The sequence below is a fragment of the Zonotrichia leucophrys genome, chromosome 7 (genome assembly GCF_028769735.1).
Source record: "Zonotrichia leucophrys gambelii isolate GWCS_2022_RI chromosome 7, RI_Zleu_2.0, whole genome shotgun sequence".
Lineage (NCBI taxonomy): Eukaryota > Metazoa > Chordata > Aves > Passeriformes > Passerellidae > Zonotrichia > Zonotrichia leucophrys.
The window spans coordinates 14564455-14586337 of record NC_088177.1 but is presented as its reverse complement, the minus strand read 5'-3'; the positions used below and the strand labels follow the sequence as shown (position 1 = coordinate 14586337).

At 37.8% G+C, this 21883-nt stretch overlaps 1 protein-coding gene across 3 annotated transcripts in view; it reads right to left on the bottom strand.

The window, feature by feature from the left end:
- The window catches only part of GULP1 (GULP PTB domain containing engulfment adaptor 1), a 173232-nt gene extending 151652 nt beyond the window's left edge, over positions 1–21580 (bottom strand). The window contains exon 1 of one of the 3 annotated variants that reach the window (XM_064717623.1): positions 21505–21580. The gene's annotated coding sequence lies outside the window, so the exon portion shown is untranslated. Of the gene's footprint in view, positions 1–9554; positions 9703–21504 lie in introns of those variants that run through there. The other 2 variants (XM_064717620.1, XM_064717619.1) reach the window with 2 other exon arrangements.
- Between the last annotated feature and the right edge of the window lie 303 nt (positions 21581–21883).

The window sequence follows — 21883 nt, the reverse complement described above, 5'->3', positions numbered from 1 at the left end:
CACTCATTCCTCATTAAAACGTGCTTCAGAAACACCACAACAGCATAACACCAAATACATTTTTATGACACTCATGGTATGCACAAGCTAAGGACAAAGCATTTCCTGTTGAAACGCAAGAAATTCATGTCTGCCATATTTCTTTTATTCCTGGTGGGCTTCTGCCAATAATAAGGCATGTAGTGCCTGTGGAAAGGCAGGAAACTCATCTATTATTCCTCCCTGATTGTTTTTTCTTAACAGCACATGAAAGATGCCTTTCATTTTGCATTAATCACTAGACAAACCTCGAGAATGGCCATTTAGAGAGCAGAACAAAACATGTCACTGAAATCAAAGCAAAGGCCTTTTGTCTGTAGCAGGTGTACTCTTGTTTTAAAGACAAGATGGAAAACACTTCAGGGTTGCAATTTGTGGTCTAGAGTGAAAAGTTTCATGACAGAAAAAACCCCTTGAAGAGCAGAAGTCAGGAGCAGGCAGCTTTTTAAATCAGTAAGCTCTGGATAATTGCATGCATAAATATCAAATATGCAAAAATTTAATTAGTGTGGCTGCCTTTTCCATTCATGATTAAAATAAAAACCAAAACCAATCAAACTCCCAAACAGGTACACAAAATCCAGGTAAATTAGTAGTTTTTCTGCTCTAGACCTAAGAAAATGACTGAAGTTTTCCATCAGTTTAGTCTCTCAAGTAAAGGAAACAAATATGAACTTTTCACATCGTTTCAGAGTTATTTGTAAACTTTACTAGGGAGCTAACAAGCTAAATTCCAAAACATGAATATAAAATGAGTTCTAAGAAAGAAGGAAAATGGAAAACACTTGGGGAAATGGTATGAACTTTAAATTCCAAATACCATCAAATCCAGGAATTGTCTGCTGCTACTGTTTTCATATACTAAACCTTAAATAGGTTTAGGTGGGGAAAAAAAAAAAAAAAAAAACAAACAAGAAAACTACTAAACCTGACTACAGCAATATTAAGAAAGTTAAAGGAGAATCTGAGCAAAACACATTTCATTTACAGGTAATGCATGAGCCACCATCCGAAATAAACTTTTTTTGAGTGTTGTTGTTACTGAGAGCTATTTCCTTACACCTTTCTGCAGCATCTGGCTGCAGCTGACAACTGCATTGCATGCATCTCCTCAGCCACTTGTCCCTGTCATAAACAGTGACAGGGAGGATGGGAAGAGAGATAATGTAGGAATTGTATGAAATCATTGAAGAAATGTAAAAGTCAGCTGCTATCCAGAACCTTTTTTTTTTTAGAGTTTCTCAAAGATAGAGACACAAACTCATCTAGTGTAAGTTTCAAACTTTGTGATAAAACAATTTAGGCTTCAATTGCTTGTTTTTCATGTTTGTGTGGTTGGTTTTTAAAGCAACAAGGCAGTTCATGCAGTGCCTCCTTAGGCAAAACTGCAGTCCATCTGAGGGTCAGGAAGCATCTTTATCCATTTGGCATTCCACAACAGACATCCCAAGTTGGTCTTTGCTTCAGATCATAAACAAGTGCTCAACCTTGTTTTGTAAGTGTACCAATTTTCCTTTGATTAGACAACCTCAGCTGTCATCTGCAAAGCAGAGCACACACTAGACAGAGAAAACATTTTGGCTATTGAAATACATGCTATGAATTTTTCAAATGTGATGCAGAACGCAAGTAAAATTAGGGGCACTTGAAATTTTTTTTTCTGGTACTATAGCAGATTTTACACCAGAGGAAGCTAAAAATAAGTTGTTATGCAGGAATGGGTTTTTTTACTTACTGTTTTTTAACATATTCTGAAGTCAAATATGCTTGATGAAGTCAGGGTATATTTTTTTTTAAATCAAGTTATAACATTTGAAACTCAATCAAAATACATGTATAGAATATATTAGTCAGGAAAGGACATTTTTAAAAATCCCTTCTGCATGCAAAATTTTTTTCTTAAAGGAAGTGAGACATTTTATAACACAAGAGAAAAATACTCATGACAGAGGGAGCTTTCTAGTTCTTCTGTGATATATTTTTGACATAATCTGTACTGAAATGCCTAAATAAAAAGAATGTAAAGCAAACCTACTTTCAACTTAAATTTGCTGCATAGTATTTGAAGGAAAGAAAAGAAAATGTGACATCTTTCTTCTATGATTGGTTTCTTTCCCCATCAACAGCGGTAACCTCGGGGTGGAACAAGGACATTATTTGAGAGGAAAAGTAGAGGAAAAATATTTGAACTCTCTCATTAATACCTATTCCTCTTAGTTTTTTAATTGTTGTGGTCCATAAAGCAAAAGACCGAGAGCAAAAATAACCAAATCCTGCCTTGCTCAGCAGTCTAGATCCCCCACAATCCAAGAGGACAAATTCAGGTCATTACCAAGACTATCACACTTGTTGTAGAGAAGTTGAGCAAAGAACTGAGCACACAAGAAATTAAAAGATGATAGTCAGAGGAAAAAAAACCAAAAATCTCTTTCAGAAACACACAGAACAGTTTGGGTTGAAAAGGACCCTAAAGATCATCCAGTTCCTACGTGCCATGAGCAGAGTCCTTTCACTAGGCCAGGGTGCTCAAAGCCCCATCCAGACCAGCCTTGAACACTTCCAGGGCTGCAGCACCCACAGCTTCTCTGGGTAACTTATTCCAGTGTCTCAGAAGCCTCAGAATTTCCTCCTCATATTGAATCTGCCCCTTTCAGCTTGGAGCCATACCCCTTTGTCCTATCACTGTGTGCCCTAATGAAATGTCCCTCTCCATTTCAGGCTTGGACCCTGGCTCCTACATAAATGGTCGGTCTGGTATTGTTATTCTTCTGAGACTGTAAGCATCAATCATGTAAACAGATGACTGGGTGGAGATCGTAGAGGATGAGCTAAAGCAACACAATCAGAAGCCTTTTAGACCTGTATCTATGTAAACATCAAAGGAAAAACACCAATCTCTTGCCACAGCACATGCTGCAGTCGAGACAGCCACAATACACAGAGTAACACCACACAATTTCAGAAAGCTTCAACCCACACAGAGCAACACCTCGCCACTTCAGAAGGCTGCAAGCATCTGCCCTTCTTGTTCTTCAGCCCAACCTTGCATGGCACCTGTGTGCCCTCTGTTCCCTTTGGTTGTTGCTCAGTGCCCCTGGGCACTCCATGGCTCATTGCTGTCAGTGCTGCTCACAGCTGTGCCCACTCCCAATCGCCACAAACTGTGTGCCTACAACCACTTGGACTGATTTGCCAGAAAATAGTTACTAGAGAAGAAAGACATGAAAGAAGTGCTCCAATTACACAACCTGAGAAGTTTCTGCACCCTTCTGGGTCCTGTCTCACCTCTCATAGACCCAAAGCTACTTAACATTACTCTGCAAGGATATGAAACAAGAAAGCAAAACAACTCCTGTTCAGTCCTTCTTATAAAGAAACAATACCAGAGAAGCTATTGCCAATTTTCTATTTAACTTCTAGCTCCTTTAATGCTATGGCAGTACAATCTACATCCCCATTTAAAGTTTTCCTCACTTGGCCAAAAGAACTGTAAATGCCACATTGTAAACAGATATCACAACATTCATCTTAACGACCTTAGACTAGAAGACAAACAGCAGGAAGCCTCTATTTCAGCAAAGGGAAGGACATCATTAGCACTATGATCATTTTAGGCATCACAGATGGCAAAGGCCAGGAGGACCTGAGTAGCCTGCCAATTATTTGCCTTTCTATAGACTTACCCAAGCACATAACAAGGCAACTGCTCATCTCTTTAAGGCAGCTGTATAGCACCATAGTACCTGAACTTTCACTTGGATTTTTCAAAATAAAAACATCTTTTGGGAGAGGATTAATCACAGAGGCTTATATAAATTAGAAGATATGATATGGAGACAGTTAGGAAAGAGGGAAAACATGAGTAGATGTCTGTTCTAGCCTTATTAACTGGGAATGTAATCATGTTTCAAAGATGTGAAGAGTTATTCACTCAAAACCACACTATTTCTTGTGTTCCTCTTATGTTCCCATTTATTAAAATACTCTTGCCAGCTATTTGGTAGTTTTTCTGCTTGTTATGCTGTTACTCTTTTTTTTCCATTTTGTAAAACTTTAAGAGCAGAAAGAACTATTACATTACTTTGATTTGGTAGGTGCCATAGGCTATACAATTTTAACCAGATGTCTTAACTATTGAGTTGTTAGAGCCCATTCAGGGCCTGAGGAAACCAGTAGTAAATGGATGAGAAAAACAAGCTGCTGACAATGCTCAAGTGCAGGTGCTGGTGACTGATTTACTGTTGCTCATTGCAAACCTGAGCTGGTTATCACTATGTAATAGCAAGATATATAAAGAAGGTCCTTTATGTCACAGCTGCTAGAGTTTTCATCCCAAAGGCTGTCAGACTCTGTTTCCCTGAAGCTTTTTCTGGGAGTATGTGACATTACAACTATTATAGTCAACCTTACAAAATATTGCTAAAATAGAAAAGCAATATTCTATGTAGAACTTCTCACAGACTAATGCTGATTATAAACCTCCCATCAAAAAGCCAAGAGAAACAAAGGGGGCACTTCATTCTAAAGTTTTGAGAAAAGGAAGAAGCAATAGAGAATTTTTATTAAAAACTAAAGGGTAAAATATAGTATTCCTTGCACAGAACAAGAGTAGGAAATGCTTATTTTGTTCTTTTGGGTTTTTTTCTTAGCCAGCCATCCTTTGAATTGTGGTAGAAGATCTACTTCTGAAAGTACCTGAATGGTCTAAATTGCTTAGTCTATGACAAAAACCTAGAACACTAAGTTCTAGGTCTAAAAAAATAACCATGCCACTAGCTGATGACAGAAAGAATGCAAGAAACAATTACTCTTCTCTACACTGCACATGGAGCTACGTTTTTTAAAATATTTCTAGTATTCGAAAAAAATTGCAACAAAAATTTACTTAGTGGTGTGCAAACCAAAGAAAAATTTCAAGTTAGCTCCCACAAAACTTACAATGATTTTTCCTGTGGAATTCAAAGAAGGCAATATATTAATAAAATATTTGTACAAGAGCAAAACCTTGAAAGACAAAGCCTTTGCTTTCAGGCCTTCTAATTGGCAGAATGTTGGAAGGAGATCTGGAAGAATTTCTAAGCCCCTGACATAAACACTACAGCACCTTCCAACAGGTAAATTGGAAAGTGAAATATTCAAGGTTTAGTAAAATAGTCTAGGCAAGGCCTCACAAAACATGAGCATTATTTGAGGCTTTTCATTAAGACCAAATCAATATTTTATATATGTGTGTCATAATCCAAACCTCCCTTTCTTTTTCTTGTGTAATACTTCATTTACTGAATACTTCTTTACTGAAGACTGGATGTAGATGCATATGAAGTTAAGGCTGAGTTTACTCATTCACATTAGGTACAAATCACAGCCTTGGTGATGGACAATACAAGTGCTGCATGCATTTAATATGCACATTAAAAACCCTTGGGTTACTTTTCATGTGTAGTTGAAAAGTTACAAGAAAATAAATTTGGTAATACTTTTAAAAGGCATGGGGAACCACATGAAAGCTGAAGGCAGCGTGGGACAAATACTGCAACAAAGAACCTAACACTGCAAAAAGAAATAAAGCCCTGATACACACCACATTTGGGATCTGTAGGAAAAAGGATAAACATCAAATTAGAACGACCTTGTAGCTCAAAGTTTGGAGGGTAATGAATTATCAGCATTATTTCTGTGTTGCAGAAAATGCTTCCTTTGTAGTCAGCTGTACCATCATTTTTTACCCCACTGCTCTCATCATTGTTCATAAATACAAGCCAAAAACATGACATTTCTTGCTTTCTTATTTTTCACAGAAAACGTGTTACTCATAGAAGTTTAGCACTGTAAATATTTTTAAGTATGCTCTGTTTGGAGCATACCTTTCTAGAATGAGAGTGTGCCATTAGTCTCTTCCAGTGGTGAAGCCTTCTAAGAATCATCAGTAAATTTCATACAATAAATTTGTATTTTTATGTAGAAAACATGAGGAAGCATCACTTTAGAGTTTGAGATAGCTACCTGCAGATTTTGGGATACACTTCCCAGCATAAACAGGTGCCTTCAAGCAAGGAGAATAGAACATCCAACTTTTTAGAGGAAAGCAAGCCCCTGAGCTAGCATCTGCAAATAGAGACTTGGAACAGGCTTGCTCAGATATTTAAATCAACCTCCATGTTTCCCTCTAGGCTCTCAGCTGCTCTTCTTGAGTTACAGGAGTGAGAAATGAACAACAGAATTATTCCTTTGTTCATAACTGATACATGTGATTTATGAACACATTCATAAGTCTTCATTGCTTTCACCAGGCACAAATTCACACATTTCCATAGCTATCAGACCATGAAAGCTTTGTGTTATTCTTTGCCACCCATTTCAGACCCATACATTCTTTCCATTTTCTTGGTAAGTATCTCACATAAATTTCCTGGGTTTATCCTTTAATAGTAATCCTTCTTTTTTATGCTTTAAATGAAAAGCAGCTGAGCCTGTTGGCAGATTATAAATGGACTTTTATGTTGCAGGCAAAATTCAGCTCTTGCCTAAAAGGTAATAGTGCATTCTGTAAAACAGAGTAACAGTGTGAAGAACTTGGGCAATCCAGAGAACCCTACAACATACCTGCAAATCCATCTCTGACTGGTACTGAGCTGAACTCTCTGTGTTGTTTGTGCTGGAATTGTTACTCTTGCAGACCTGCACTGTGGTCTTTCACGCCCCTGCCCTCAGGAACAGACAAGGCAATCCCTTGTCAGCGCCATCCATGTGCACAAGTGGAGGTTAAAAACTGCCTTCATTTCACCAGGAGCAGTTAGCATTTTAGTGCAAGGTTTGGTGATAATGATCTTCAGATGCTTTTCATTAAAAAAAAAAAAAGATAAGTTAAAGGAGTAAACATTTCCCAGAATTCGGGCCATATGTGAGACTATTTGAAAGAGCTATTGCTTAAAACTTATCTGAAACTACTCAGGCAAAAAGCCCAGCTGAGCTTTCAAAAGAAATACCAAGGAGGGTGTATTTAAGTTTATATTACAGGAAGTGCAATATTTTCAGGTAAAGTTCAAAAATTACTCTTGATGAAGCAATCACATTTTAATGCTGCAATAAAACCTCATTCAAGATGAACCCAACTTCCACGCAGAACTCCTACATCCCCCTAGTGACTATTTAACATTCAGCACACCTCAGAGTGGAGTCTAAGCACCCCTTTGAAAGCAATAACTGTTCTAATTTGTAAAGGTTTATGTTATTATTGCATTACTTCCAAAAAAGTCATGGGTGCTTATCTGTTGAATAAAGAGTAAACAGGTCACAGTAAAATGTGTGGCTGGGCAAAGCAGAGCTGTCTATTTTAACAATCCAAAAGGGAAGAGTGAAGTGCTGTTCTGGATGCTGCACCTTTTAGGCTCCCTTTACCTAAGGACATGGAGGGGAAAAAATCTGTCTTTGATTGTATAATGACATCAGTAATCAGTCATTAGCCTTGTGCAATGACAAGGTATTTTTCCATCCACCCACTTCTTGCTAGGTAAAGCAGAGAGAATAAATTAATTTTTGTATGCTAATGGTTCCTGCTATCAGCTCAGCAATTGATCCTTAGAGCTGGGTAACAGACATGTGCTTTCACACTCCCACACAGGTGGGTGGAATGGCTCTCTGCTGTTCACTGCTCATTTAAATACCTGCCTCTGGGTAGCCAATCCCACCCATGTCAATAAGCCAGTAAACAACCTATTTGTTCCACCAAGCACAAGATAGCCTCAGCAGAAAGCTAGGAATAAAGTTCCTAAAGAAAACATCAAAACAGTAAAATACCCATCAATCTCCTTTCCTCTCTTTCACTCAACTTTTCTAAATAACATCTTTGCTGTAGAAACAAAGCAGACAATTCAGCACGATATTTTATCTTCCTTTGATCTCATTTTGGAGTCTTTCAGCTTTTGATAGCCAAGAAAAACAAACTAATGTACCCATATAGCAAGCAATTTTAGAGTAGTATAAGGCCAACATCAGCAACACAAAGCAACAATGCCCCTGAAAAACTCCCTACCATTTCACTACAATCTCTTCTCTACCTTAACAAAGCTAAAGGATGTCTGCTAGTACAATACAATCCTGTTCACCAATGCCATCACACAAAATAAGCTTCCCTGAAAGTGTCTTTTCTCCTAGCTTCCTCTAATCATTTGTCTTTCTTCTTCTGCCTCTAACTTAAAATAATTCCTGTTGTGCCAATGCCTCTAAGTTGTTTGTTTTTCTTTCCATATTCTAGTTTTGCTTATTGTTCAGCTGAAACCAGTGCTGGTTATTTCTCCTTCAGTTTGTTTCTGGCCACAAGTTGTTTTTCTCTTACCCATTTTCTTTTTATTCTTCTATTGGAAATCATGAAATACTGGCCTTTGGTTAGTGCTTTCTGATATCATGTTTGCTTGGGAATCCCCTGTCTCGTGTTCACAGAGCACAAGACAAACCAACTTCCCAGCACCTGACACTGACTAGACCTGAGCTCAGAGATCTCAGCACCAGAGCATCTCCTGCATGGTTAGATGATAATAACTAATCAGACCAGTTGCTGACTGTCCTCAGAACCTCTTTGTTCCAAGTAGAGAAACATGCACCTGCTTTTCTGTTTGCTGGAGAAGCCTAAAACATGTTCAACATCATTTAAGTGTCAGCAAGAACAGCACAACTTGTTCTGAAGCTAAACTTTCCAGCTCACTCCTGCCATTTTACACAGAATCAAATTCCTGCTGAGTTTCAGCCTCAAGCAGCTTCTGGCTATCAGACCTCCTTGTGTTCTCTGCCAAAAGCACGAAAATGATCAGTTTTACTTTTCTGTGTGTCTGAAGGGCACAAGCTTCCAGGGGAGTTTTAGATTGAACATTAGTAATAGGCTCTTTCCCCAGAGGGTGGTTGGGCCCTGGACAGGTTCCCCAGGGAAGTGGTCACAGCACCATGCCTGAGAGAGTTCCAGAAACTTTTGGGCAATGGTCTCAGGTAAATGATGGCATTCTTGGTGTCCTGTGCAGGGACAGAAGCTGGACTTTGGTGATCCTTGTGTGCCTGTTCAAACCCAGGATATTCTCTGATTCTGCAATTCCAAGATGGAGGCCTTTTTTAAAATTTAAACCACAACAGAAGAGAACTGCAACCATTTAGCAACCAACATACCAAGAAGCAAACATACAGCACAGATTAAATGTTGCTATGAGATGAATGCCAAATTCATGGTTTCAGCAAACATCTGCCTTTAATCTATATTGCTCATTAGCTGGAAGTATTGCATGCTTGGGATTAGTTATTGTAAATAATACTGAAACACATTCAACATGGATACATTTCCCCTGTATTAATGTGAGAACTGCAAGGAAACAAAAACCAGAAAAAAATTCACCCATTAAAAGCTGCTTGGCTGAAATTTAAGTCATGCACAAAGGATCAAAGAAAACTATGCAATTCCTAGAATGATTACTGATTGCAAAAAGCATTTTATAGGATGACTGTTATTCACCCATAAAAACTTGCTTTCTCACCTTTTCTTCTGCTGAGCTGTTTGTGTGGCCTCTTCACAGTTTTCTGTGTTAAAAGGAGCACCTTAGAAGTACAAGGGTTCATTTTTTTCTTTTTCAACTCGCCTATTTGAGAGCAGGGTCTTAAAAATGACTGATTAGGACAGCTAGAGCAAGCAAACTGCAACTGGGAGAGACAAGAAACAGATTAAGATTTCAGGAGCTGTTTAAATCAGCTGCAGGTTGACAGAAGTCATATGTTGCAATGACATAGTACAGTGGGATATTTATTTACCTCTTCCATGTAAAGCAAATTACTCCAGTTTTAGCTTTGCCCTTGATCTGATATCATCCTTTGTTTAAACAGATGCCTAAGGAATGTAGGGATGGCTTCTCTACATGAAATGCAAATGAACACATTTCTTGGTATTAGCTGCAAAGTCAATGATAAAAGTTGGCTATTTGAATGAGGGAGACAAGGTTTCTAAAGTTATTATTTTTAGGTTTAAAACCATAAATTCAGCTATGAACAGCTCACTTTCTACCTTTGCTCTTTTCAAACAAAAATCTTTTCTAATCATGAATGTGACATTTTGGAGGATTTAATTAGTTCTTTTCTTCTTAGAAATACTGTTTCTCAGTGTACACCCACATCAGTCATGCTTATGTTAGAGAACTCATCGCATTTAAATTATATATTTAAAGCAAATTTTAACCTTCTTTATTATCTTATTTGAAATCTAGCAAGCATACACTCATTTCAAAAGAATGATTCAGCATCTCCAAAGAGATAAAGTTCCAAAGAAAATTGTGGGACTTCAATAATAAATCTCTTTGTCATATTAAATGTAAATTAACATAAGAACTGATAGAATTTTTTGTATATAACTTCACAGTTCTGTTAAAGTACAGCAAGAGTTAACTAGCCAGATTAATCCAAGAGTTAACTCATGTAGGTATTTGGGATTTTTAAACTCAAACTGAAACTGCAAAAATACATCCAGAACTGAGGAAGCAATAAGCAAAAAAGCAACACAAACCAAAATCCTTGCTCCTGCTGAAATTGGAGCAGAAATCTCCTTTTCTTTCAGCCACTTGTTGCTACGTCTGGCTGTGCTCTTGCAGCCTGAAATCTGGTTATGCCATATGCCAGCAAATGGGGTAAAGGAAGCCTCTTGCACAGCTGACAGCAAAAGACTAAAATAACACTGCCGGCAAGAAATGCAGTCTAGCAAACACTCATCCACAAGCTTAGGGTGGATAGAAAGGAATTTTATCAAAGTACATAGATAAAACTAGAGAGTAGAGGGGGCTCTGAAGAGAGTAAGGAAAGAGGAGGAAACAAGGACAGTGGATGTAACAGATGACCCAAAGGGAAGAGACAACAAAACATTGGATTTACAAGGACGCACTTCACCTCTGGTTTATGCACTGACAGTTCGCTATCAGAGATAACTAGAGGAAAGATCTCAATTTCAGCAGCAAAATAAGTTGATCTTCTCCTCCCTAACAATTGCTAATCCATCTCATTAAAAGAGCAGTGTATTTGAGATGAGGATATCAGCCTACCATTACGAGTTGACTTGTACTCATCTTGCCTTTTATGCCATACCTAGCCCTGTCCTAAGTTCTGGAATTAAATAGTGAAGACTACTTAACATCTACCTTGCAATTTCATTACTGTTTTCTACTCTTTTTCTCATACATTATGTAGTACAAGTTTTTGAAATCACAACCCTAAAATAGAATAAAGAAGAGAAGAAACATTGTAGCTTAGTGGAATTTTCATAACAAAAAATCATAGCATTGTTTGTGAACCTGAATTTAGGAGCTAAGATCACATATCACTGCATCTGTCTCTTCATCATGTATCTTGCATACTACACAATGCCAAAGAAGATGCAATTGTTGAAAGATTATGCATTTAAAATGCACATTCATAAAAGCACAGCTATTTTTGCCATCTTATTGCAGTTTTATTGTTTTGGGGACATCTTCAGTGTCAACAAAACTGGGAGGGTTCTTGTACCATTTTATTAAAGAGGATGGTTGATGAGTGCCCCCTTTTTGAAATCAACACCAGCTGGACTTCATGTCCTACTTGCAATGCATAAAGACTGTATGTGTTCAGCATTTGACTAGAAGAACACAGAGGTTCTGTTGTCTATTTATTTTTATGTGGCAAAGAGAAAAAAGCATTATAAAAACAATAATAGGGAAGAAGGGAACATGAGAAACAGAACAGCTTTAAAGCTTCAAGTTTGACCAAAGTAACATCAAGAGCAGTCAAAAATACTGCTTAAATCTGTGCATTCATTTCCAAAAAAAACTTTACACATTTAACTGAAGTAGAGTAAAACAGACACAAAGTGTCCAGAATCACAAGTTTAAACAGCTGTTTTCAGCAAGAGGAGATTTACTTTGCTGCAAAAATATTTTTGTTCGAGAAAAGGAAAAATTCCAGAATAAAAAAGACCACAGTTGCAAGTCAGCAGTTTAAGTTACAATTATTTTGATGCCCTTGCTTAGGAAACATGAATAAAGATATTTAGAAGGAAATAAGTAGCTTGTATTGATACAGTGGATGGATAAGACCTTTCCAAACTACCTTGCTCTATCAAAGCAGAGCCAATCTTTCAGCCAGCTCTATTGAAGGAACATAAAGGAACAAAAGCAGGACCATTCTGCTTTAAAAAGCCCCAAAACCTCAGATTTGTTAGAAACAGAAGCCTGAAAGAAAAAATCTATTCCATCCCCAATTGCCAAGTGTATGTTTAGAACAGAAAATAAGATAAATATCTCTAAACAATTTATTGAAAATAAATCTTCATTGTTTTAGTTTTTCCTTTATATCTTGACTTGCATTAAACCACCATCTTCAATGCAAGGACACTCCTGATCAGGAAGAAACTTCCAATGACATTTTCTCCTTCTTTAATTCACAATACATATACAATCATAGGAAACGGAGCAAGACACTCTATAGAATAAAAAAACCTCCAGTTTTCATGGACATTTTCAGACCAAATCTGATTTAGGAGTACAGGTTGCAGTAAACTGACTAATATTATTCTATTGTGTTATGTTAGAAATTTGTTATTAGCTAGGACAAAGTGTACTCCTGGATGTGTATTTTCACCACAACTCTGAGTTTGATTTTGCGTTCTGCAATAAATTTTAGAGAGAGTGTCTAAAAGTAAGTCTTCTTACTCTTGGAGACTCTCATCCAGAGTAAGGTCCAGTTGTGGGGCAGAACAAGCAGAAGAAAAATCCTCAGAAAAATAAAATGTGAGCAGACTGAGGAGCAATTTCTTCGCATCTTCAGTTGTACATGCTGAAAGCACTACAGATTAGATAAGGGCATGCTAAAAACATCTGGCAATTCTTTCTGAATATGTCTGTGATTGTCTGAGGGAAAATTGCTCTGTAACTTTTTTGCATTTCAGTTAAGATTACAGCTAAAAGAGTCCAGTGACATTTTGAATGCGGTAAAAAACCAGATGCATTGGTGGAATAAAATAATCCATTTTAATTTTTAATAAAATCTAGTGATCAATACTTGCTATATGCCAAAAGGGGTTTTTGGCATTTAAAAAACCATCAGAAAACAGCATTCAAAAATTGCATAAATTTTCAGTTCAAATACTGCAAAATTATGTTAATGCATAAGAACTTTGGCCCTTAATTTTGTTGGCAGCAGCACTGAATACTAAAATTAATATTTTAAAGCTACTGATTGGACTCCATTCCTCATTCTAGATGTGTCTGCAGACTGAAAACAAAACATCCCTGCTCTCCCCACTCCTACAAAAGGTAAAGAATATAAACAACACTACTTAAAAAACCATTTAAGACTAAAAATAAACTCAAGTAAACACTGTACACTGTTTATAGAGAGATTCAACTATTTCCTAGAGAAGCAATTTTATGTAAAAGTAAAAAAATCTCATCATAAAGAAATAATACAGTATTTGCGCAACACAGCTGATCATTCTGTGATATTTTATTACTAAAGATCCCTTAAACTGCACTTTTCCCTTGACATGATTGTACTTGAGTGGCTTGACTATTAAAGCAGATAAATTATGTTACAAAAAGGAAACCAGGCAAAAACCTGCTCTAAGGCTGGTCTTGGGCAAAGCATGTCCTCAGAAAAAGGGCTCTCCCTCTTGGGAACGGGAGGAAATCAGTGCCTTTACTCATACTAAAATCTGCTACACCATCTCAGAGTGCAAAATGCCTTAAAATACATCAAAAGCCTGAAGCATAGATGAGGCTGTGACCCTTTCCATTACTTGATTGCAGAACAGACTGGATATTCCTTGCAAGCCAATTGCACCATGTATAAACTCTAATTTGAATTACACTTCCACCATTGTGAAACTGATTAAAGTCACATTTAACTTGAACAGAGCTGTGTGCTGTGATTTTACACATAAACTGCATTCACTTGCAGGAATTTCTTAGATGTCTTCTAATGTTTCCCAAATTCTATGCAAGTCTGTGCATTAATTTTAGATCATTGTTGCACTGGCTCCAAAACATGTTTAAATATTTTAACATTGGAATTATTCACTTCCTAGTGTCCTAGTCTTAAAATAGATTACTTCTTTTCTATGGCTTGAATTGCATTCACCAGTCACAGTATTTGCACAGCTCTCAAACATCAAGAAATGGGGAATGAGAGGGAAAGTTTGCACATTCCAATATTCAGCAAAAAGATTGAGTATCTTTGGAAAATGCAGGATTACACACTGCTTTTCCCATGGAAAAACATGTCCCTCATTAATCTTAGTGTGATGATGCCCAACAAGGCATATAACTTCTAATAATTTTTTTGATCACATTTGTCAACCAAATGAACACCAAAAAGTCAAAGTTCTACTGCAAATCACTTCCTAAACATACACAGAAAATGCTATCAGGAGTTAAAATACTGACTCCTCTCTTAGCTGAACCCTTTCCAAGCCTATGTAGCATATTTTGAAGCCAGGGGCAGTTGTTACAACACTTCCACTACAGGAAATCCTCAGAGAAAATCAAGAACAGTGAGGTTCAGATTAACTCCAGCAGGATGGAGTGCTACAAAGCGAGCAGAAAATAAGCAAATTGGATTATGTGCTCAGTGAACCTGTCTGTAGATACAATTCACAGCCTTCCCTGACTGTTTGATGAGCCTTCAGGAGGCAAAGCTCAAATTCTCTTTTGTGCTGGCAATCTCCCTCAGCCTGCAGGATGATAGCTGCTCTGGATAACCACTTGCTTCAATGAAACACAAATTCACATGTTTGTTTGAGGAGCAACTAATCAACTGCTAATCAATTAAAAGTTGCTTACCTGTCTCTGGGAGATGGCACAATACTTCCATCACAAATTCACAGGGGTTTTTAAAGTAATTGCTAAGTTACCTTCGTACCTGGCTGTGCATTAACCTCATTATCCTCTTTGGGGTAGTTTTAGGCACAAGACATCACAACAGGAGAGTTCTTCTGCCTCTTTAATTTATCTCCCCTCATCTCTAATCTGATGTTAGTAAAATAACCCCCATCAATCAGGCATGATACAGCAGTAAGTAACTGGTGTCTGGCTAATGTGATTTTTCTACATCACTAAGTCCTAAATGGGGAGAAAAATCTTCTGCCAGCCCACAAGTGGAGAAAACAGAATATGGTAGTTCAACATGGACTGATTCTACACATTTTTAAACAATTTATCAATTGATGTATGTTGTGCTGCCAGGGAGTAATCTAAATTATCTTTGTTATTCATGGTTGGAACTGTTGCTTACGCATCCTGTTGTTCCAAACAAGATTTGGAGCAAGGAAAAATATTTTTCCCTCACAAATATTGTGGGCTTGTCCCTTTTGAAACTAGTTTTAGACTTGATCAAATCTCTGTATCCCAGTAAAAGGAGAAAGCCAATGCCCAACAACAAAGGAAAAGAAAGCAAACAAGCAATGTCTGCTTTGAAGAAGATCGCTGGGAAAAGCAGCCCAACTTACTGATTTCTGTTAATAAGTTCCAAGAAAATAGTCATGCCCTGTAGCATTCCCTGATATATCAAATGTGGTTTGATTTCTCCCCCTGCTTTGTTTGGCATATTTTACTATACTGGACTGTAAAAAGCAGAGGTTACTAGAGAGCAGAGATGGAACAGCTCTGCTTCAGTGCCAAAGCAAACTAAACACAGACAGCTCTTCCTGGGTATGGGCAAGAGCCCTGCCCAGATTTCTGAAATTGGTTCTTCATAACTTGAAAAAAATAGACATCAGATCAATCATTTTTAGGTTTTTAAATGAGTTATGTGAAGTACCTAGGAAGATGCCATTTTTTTATTATTTTCTTAACTTTGAACTTGCAACAAACCAACTCCAAACTCTTCTCTGCTCTCCAGGCTGTTTTCTTGACAGTTATAATCCAAATCAAGAGAATCAAGACACTAGAGGAAAGCACTAAGAGAATTGGAAAAGATTGGTCAAACTGCCATTGTGTTGTGCTTCTAACAGAATCCTGTGATTTTTCAGAGTATCAAAGTACATCAAAATACCATGAAAAAACATGCAGATCATAAGGATCTAAGGGACTGGGGGAAGGAAAGAAAGTACAGCAAATAATAGAGGAAAAAAAGTATCTTCCCTAAGGCAGATTTTTCTTACAGAAAAAAAATAACTTTTCCTTTTGTTTCTTGAAAAAGTTCATACATACGATAGGAATAAAGGACACCTGTCTTTGATAATTCTTTGGTAGAAGGAAAGGACAGAATTTCAATAAGAGAAAAAACCTGCTATCAGCATCATAATGGATTCAGAAATTTCTAGATTCACTTTAACCCAAATTTTTCAGGCCATGAAATATGATAGATAGTGTAGCCAAAATAGACAGTTTAGTGGCATGGTCCTCCTAGGACACTTTATTACATAGCTTTGTTTTTTAGGACAAGAGAAAAGTGTGAGATATCAGCAATTGCTGTTGTCCTGCCTGAAGCAGAATGTCTCCTCAAAGAGCTTTATTCCTTCTCCTTTAGATTCCAGATGATAAAAATCACTCATGTTTGCTCTTCTGGACTATTCCCTATCACCCACTCTTTGTTATCACAGGCAACGGTCTCAAAACCTTCTTTAAAAAAAGCTTTCTGTTTAGTCTAGGCATGCAAACACTTTAGAGCAGCATCTCTGGAAACCTGCAGACTGTAGCCCTATAGAAATTATTTCTAGTGCGTAATTTAATCATGTACACCATAAAGCATTAGTATTTTACAGTGATAAGAATCCATTCAAGATGTAAGGTAAAGCCTTGAGAAAACTGACCAAACTGCCGCATAAAAATTGTAACACTGTGGCATTATGCGGGACTGAGATTTATATTGCCACAAGGAGCAAAGTCACATCCATTACTCTTTGCCAAATAAATACCTTGCAAATATTTCATATTGATTGCAGTATGTTAGTACCAGGATGAATTTTATAGGCCAAATATTTTAGCCGAATTTGTCAGGCTGCGCTTGCAATTCGTATGTGCCATGGGCCAGTAGTTCTATTGTTTTAGAACACTGAAAAAACTACAAAGTTGAATTCTGTTACATAACCTATACTAGGAAAAAAAGAGACTTCCTTTGAAGTAAACAAAAAATAAAACCATCAAACCATAGGGGCTGCTGCAACATATATTGTAAGATTTCTCTTGTCATTACACTGCAAGGGTTCCATATTGCTAGAGTTACATACCTCCTTGATGTTTCTCGTAGGCAGCTCCTCTAGGCACTGACTCCTCCTTATCCTCACAGCAGCCAACTGACTCCAGTTCCCCCAACCAACCAATCCAGTCTTTTATAACACTCTTCTTATTGGCTACAGCTGTGGCCTGTTAACAACAGGCCTGCTCCTAATCTCTATTAATTGGCTCAGCTGCAACTCCTTAATGGGGTAAGATTACTTTCTATACTACCTTTATTTTCTTATATTGTCTCCCCCTACAGGGAGGGCTGTTTTTTTTTAATGCCTGTCTTACTCTCAAAATGAAAATGTTACAGGAGTTGTATTTCTAGAATATCACACCCTTACTAAATGTCTCAGATAAGAGCAAACTACTGGAGAAACATGAAAGACAAGTCAGTGAATGCCTGCTGTCCTGGTTAGCATGGATGGAAAATCCTTTGTCTTAGACTGTTCAGCTACAGATTTCACCCGGTGCTGAGAAAAAAGTGAAGCAACTTTTTCCTTCACAACACACCCTTATTACACTAGGCAATAGGTGTTAGAGGATAACGGCATTAAACTTTTTCTTGCCAGTTCCAAATGCATTAGAAGAATTATACATCATTAACAATCAGAAGGAGGCAAATATTACAAAATTGAGTAAGTTGAAATGAAAAACTTCAGTCCTAAATGTCAATGGACCTTGCATTCAGCCAGCAGGGCAATGTATGACAAATAGGTATAAACATTTATGGATTAAAACAATTTGCAAGCTACTGGGACTTTTCCATCTTTCTTTAGACCTGTAGCAGAATCTGCAATAAATGGTTTTTTTTCATCTGAAGTTCAATTAACGATCATAATATTTAGAATGGCAATTAGCACTGTTGAGAGGAAGACAAAGCATGAGAAATACAAAGCAGTGTCTTTCCACAAAGCAATAAGAAAGGTGTTTGAGAATTGGATGGACTAGAGGTAGTGAAAAACCTAACTACAATGTTCTCTATTCCATTACTTTTCACCTGCATATGCAGCTCTTACATGGAAGAACACAAAGCTCTTTGCTACATTTGTTTTGTTCCTACAGAAGTGAAAATCCCTTTTCCTCCTTAAAATGTTAATACATTGTGTTTCAGGGTAAAAGCATAATTTTTAATCTTTCTTGTTAAAAGGCCACAGAATTCACCCCAAACTGGGGGGGAAAAATAAACCAAAACCAAAAAACAAACCCTCAGAACCTTCTTTAGTACTTCCATAAAAGATATAAATCCACACAATTTTAAATCTAAAATATTATCTGCATGAAAACATCTCTAGATTTCAGTTTTCAATTAGTTTTTTCATTAGTTTACTGCAAAGTTGCTCTACAAGCCCATTACAAAAGTAAAATCCTTTTCCCCTTCAATCTGCTTTGTTGACTGCTACAGATCATTGCAAAGAAGCCAAGGAATGCACAGCAATTAAGTTGTTCAATTTTTCTATTTAAATTAGCTTAGGAAAACAGCTTTGGATATAATTACCTTATTATTTTACCTTTTGGGTTTTAGCCTTGGAGAGAAGAAAAAGCCTAGCAAACAAAAGTGCTTAAATAGCATTCTGAATGCCATATCACCAAGTCAAGGAAATTCAAATAGAAAGCCTCAGATTCTTTAGCTATGAACATCCAATACCAACACCTCAGCAGACTTTATACAAGGACAGTGACCTTCTCCAAAGACCCCCAAACTACAGGGTAGAGTTGCTAAAAGCAAAAAATATTCCACTCTGCAGAGATATCTAATAAGACACATCTGTCCTGAGTGAGCAATTGCTTGCTCTTGTGACTTCAGTATAACATTGATAGCATTTTGTCTCATTCCTTTTGTTCATGTCAGATGAAACAGCCACACGAAACTATTAGCTATATTCATAACTACCACAGCCTAAGTGAGGTAACATTCCTTACACACCCCAGCCTCAGACATTGTAAGGGTCAGGTTTCTGCTCTTTGAATATCTGAAAGGCTGGGCTGTAGTACTGTACAGCCAAGAATAATTAACTTGCTTAGTAGAAAAAGATTTCATGGTCTACAGAGGATAGTTAGAAATAAATATTAACAAAAACCCCTTTATTCAGCCATTGTCTTTCCAGTCTAGCTCCTTGCTTGCAGCTTTTTTTGTCCTTTTGAGCTGCAGCATACACCAACTAAGTGCTCACAGGCTGATCTTGTTTTTTAATGCCCTGCCCAGCAGCTGATCCTGTGCCTGAGCTGCAGCTCACCAGCCCAACCCTACTTTCCCCTTTCTACCCCAATAGGGTTCAGGGTCTCTCACCTAACACACTTCACACCCTTCCTGCCCCAGGGACTCACCTGGTGCCTCTCTAAGAGCACACACAGCTATTTTCATCTATCACAGCAGTGTAAAAACAGCTGTTGGAGATGGTTTTGGGGGGAGATAGGGGTGCTACAGGAAGAATATTGTTGCTACTGTCAGCGCTACAAAACTTACCAAGCAATGTAATATCGTGCTGATTAAGCTTTGAAAAGCAAATATGTGAGGAGTCATTTGGCAAAGAAATAACATTGAAATCTTAATCTGATTCATATTGTGATATCTGACCAAACTGAAAGTGGGTTAACAGAATTCCGGTAAGGCTTACCTGACAGACTGTGCAACTCCTGAACTCCCTGCTTCAAAATCTGCAGGGGAATTGGACAGGTACTGCAGGCTCAAGGTAGAAAGACACAGCACTTTCAGAGAGAGCGACCCACAAGAAGGTCACATCATCAATGCAGATTTTATCATTAAATACTGTACCAAAATACTTCATTTGTTACAGTCACAGTTCTTTTACTGTCTTTAACCACAGCCTACAACAACACTTTAATTTTTGCATTTCTAAAAAAAGGAGGTCCTTAAAGTTCAGTAAAAATAGTAAGACTAAATTTCCTAGCTTAAAACCAAACCAAGAACAAATAAAAAAAGCATGGATAGTGTTTTCTTTTAACAAACCCTTTGAAAAACTATAATTTCCTGTAGCCTTCTAATTTTCATATGAAATCAATATTTGAAGGCAGAGCTGTGACCAATAATGCATCAGCTATTATCTGTTTATCACTATTTGATAAAAATTATCCATTTAGCATATTTCTAGTCTAAAAGGCTTCCTTCATGTACCAGCAAAAGCATTTTTAATATGAAGCTTAGATTCCACAGTCAATAATCGACAGCTAATTGTGGTTTCCCTGCTCCACCTATGAGGCTGGATGGACATGATATGCTTAAAGGTTTAACAAACAGAAGTATCCAAGAGCTAGACTGATTTCTAATGTCAGATGCACACAGGAATACCTCAGAACGCAAAGTTACAGCCAAAATAACCCACAGCTCCCCTCCTGCTATCATTTGGCATTCAGAAGAGTACTTGAAGTTCCTGTAGTAGCAAACCTTTTGCTGAGAAATTGACTTGCTCAAGTAGGTGTGGAAAAGAAGACAAAAACCATGTATTTAAGGTCCAAGCTGGGACAATGAAGTAAGTTGTCAGCTTCTCTTTCCATGCGAGGCAATTAGGTAAGAACTAAATATATCAAAGGTCTTTATTGTAACCTATCCTACAATGAATATAAGCTCTGGTATACATGAGATAAGGCTATTTTAATTTTAATGCTCTATGTAGCATAAGAGCACCTTCCAATATCGAGCAAAGGAAATCTAAGCAGCACTGAGTCACCATGTGCCTCACCAGCCTAGAAAAGTGTTTTGTTTATTCCTTAGAAGGAGAATATAAACTGTTTGTCCAGTCTTCTCATGGGCACATTCCCTCATGTCTAATAACCCATAACAAAAAACTGTAAAACTTATCCTCTATAAATTACATTTAACTTCACCAGAACTATTACTGTCTTTTCTGATCCATACTAAATTATTTTTCCACCTCCTCCAGGAGATACCTAAAGCCTTACTTTTTGCAGGCTAGATTTCCCAATGGAAAGCTGCCATAACCTCTGGTGTTACCTGTGGACTTGATGTGGGGAAAACAACCTGCTAGTGAACAGCAGTAATTGCTTTTTCCGCATGGTTTGTGGAGCCATTAGATACTGGGTCAAAAAAAGCTGCTCCCCACATGTATTTAGTTAGAAAAACCAAGATGAAATACTGTTTATGCATCAATGGGCAGTAAGAGTAGGATCGTTCCCTCAGGAAGAGCAAGGTGGTCTCTGAGGACAGCTAAGCATGGGTGTCCCCCTCACCTGCCATGGTCACTCCCCACAGCGAGTAGGTTGGAAAAGCAAATCTCACCTGCCATTGGGGACCCTCAGGGCAATAACACAGTGCCAAGGCCACCAACCAGCCAGGGACATCACAAGGACCTCAGCTCAGTCCCTCAGGAGCAAAAGAACCATGTTCCCAGCCTGGGTTTAAATGGAGCCCTTCTGCGGAAGGCCTCAGGTGCGGCCGCTCAGGGCCCTCAACGCACTCAGGCCTCTGGAGTTATTTCCCAAACCTCTGTTCCCTGTTCCCAGGTGCTGTGTGTTTGTTCTATTGCTTTGATGATGCGACCTTCTTGTGTGTGACTCCATCTGAGAGTGCTGTGTCTTTCTACCTGGAGCCTGCAGTAGATGTTCAATTCCCCTGCAGATTGTGCAGCAAGGAATTCAGGAATTGTGTCTGTCAGGCA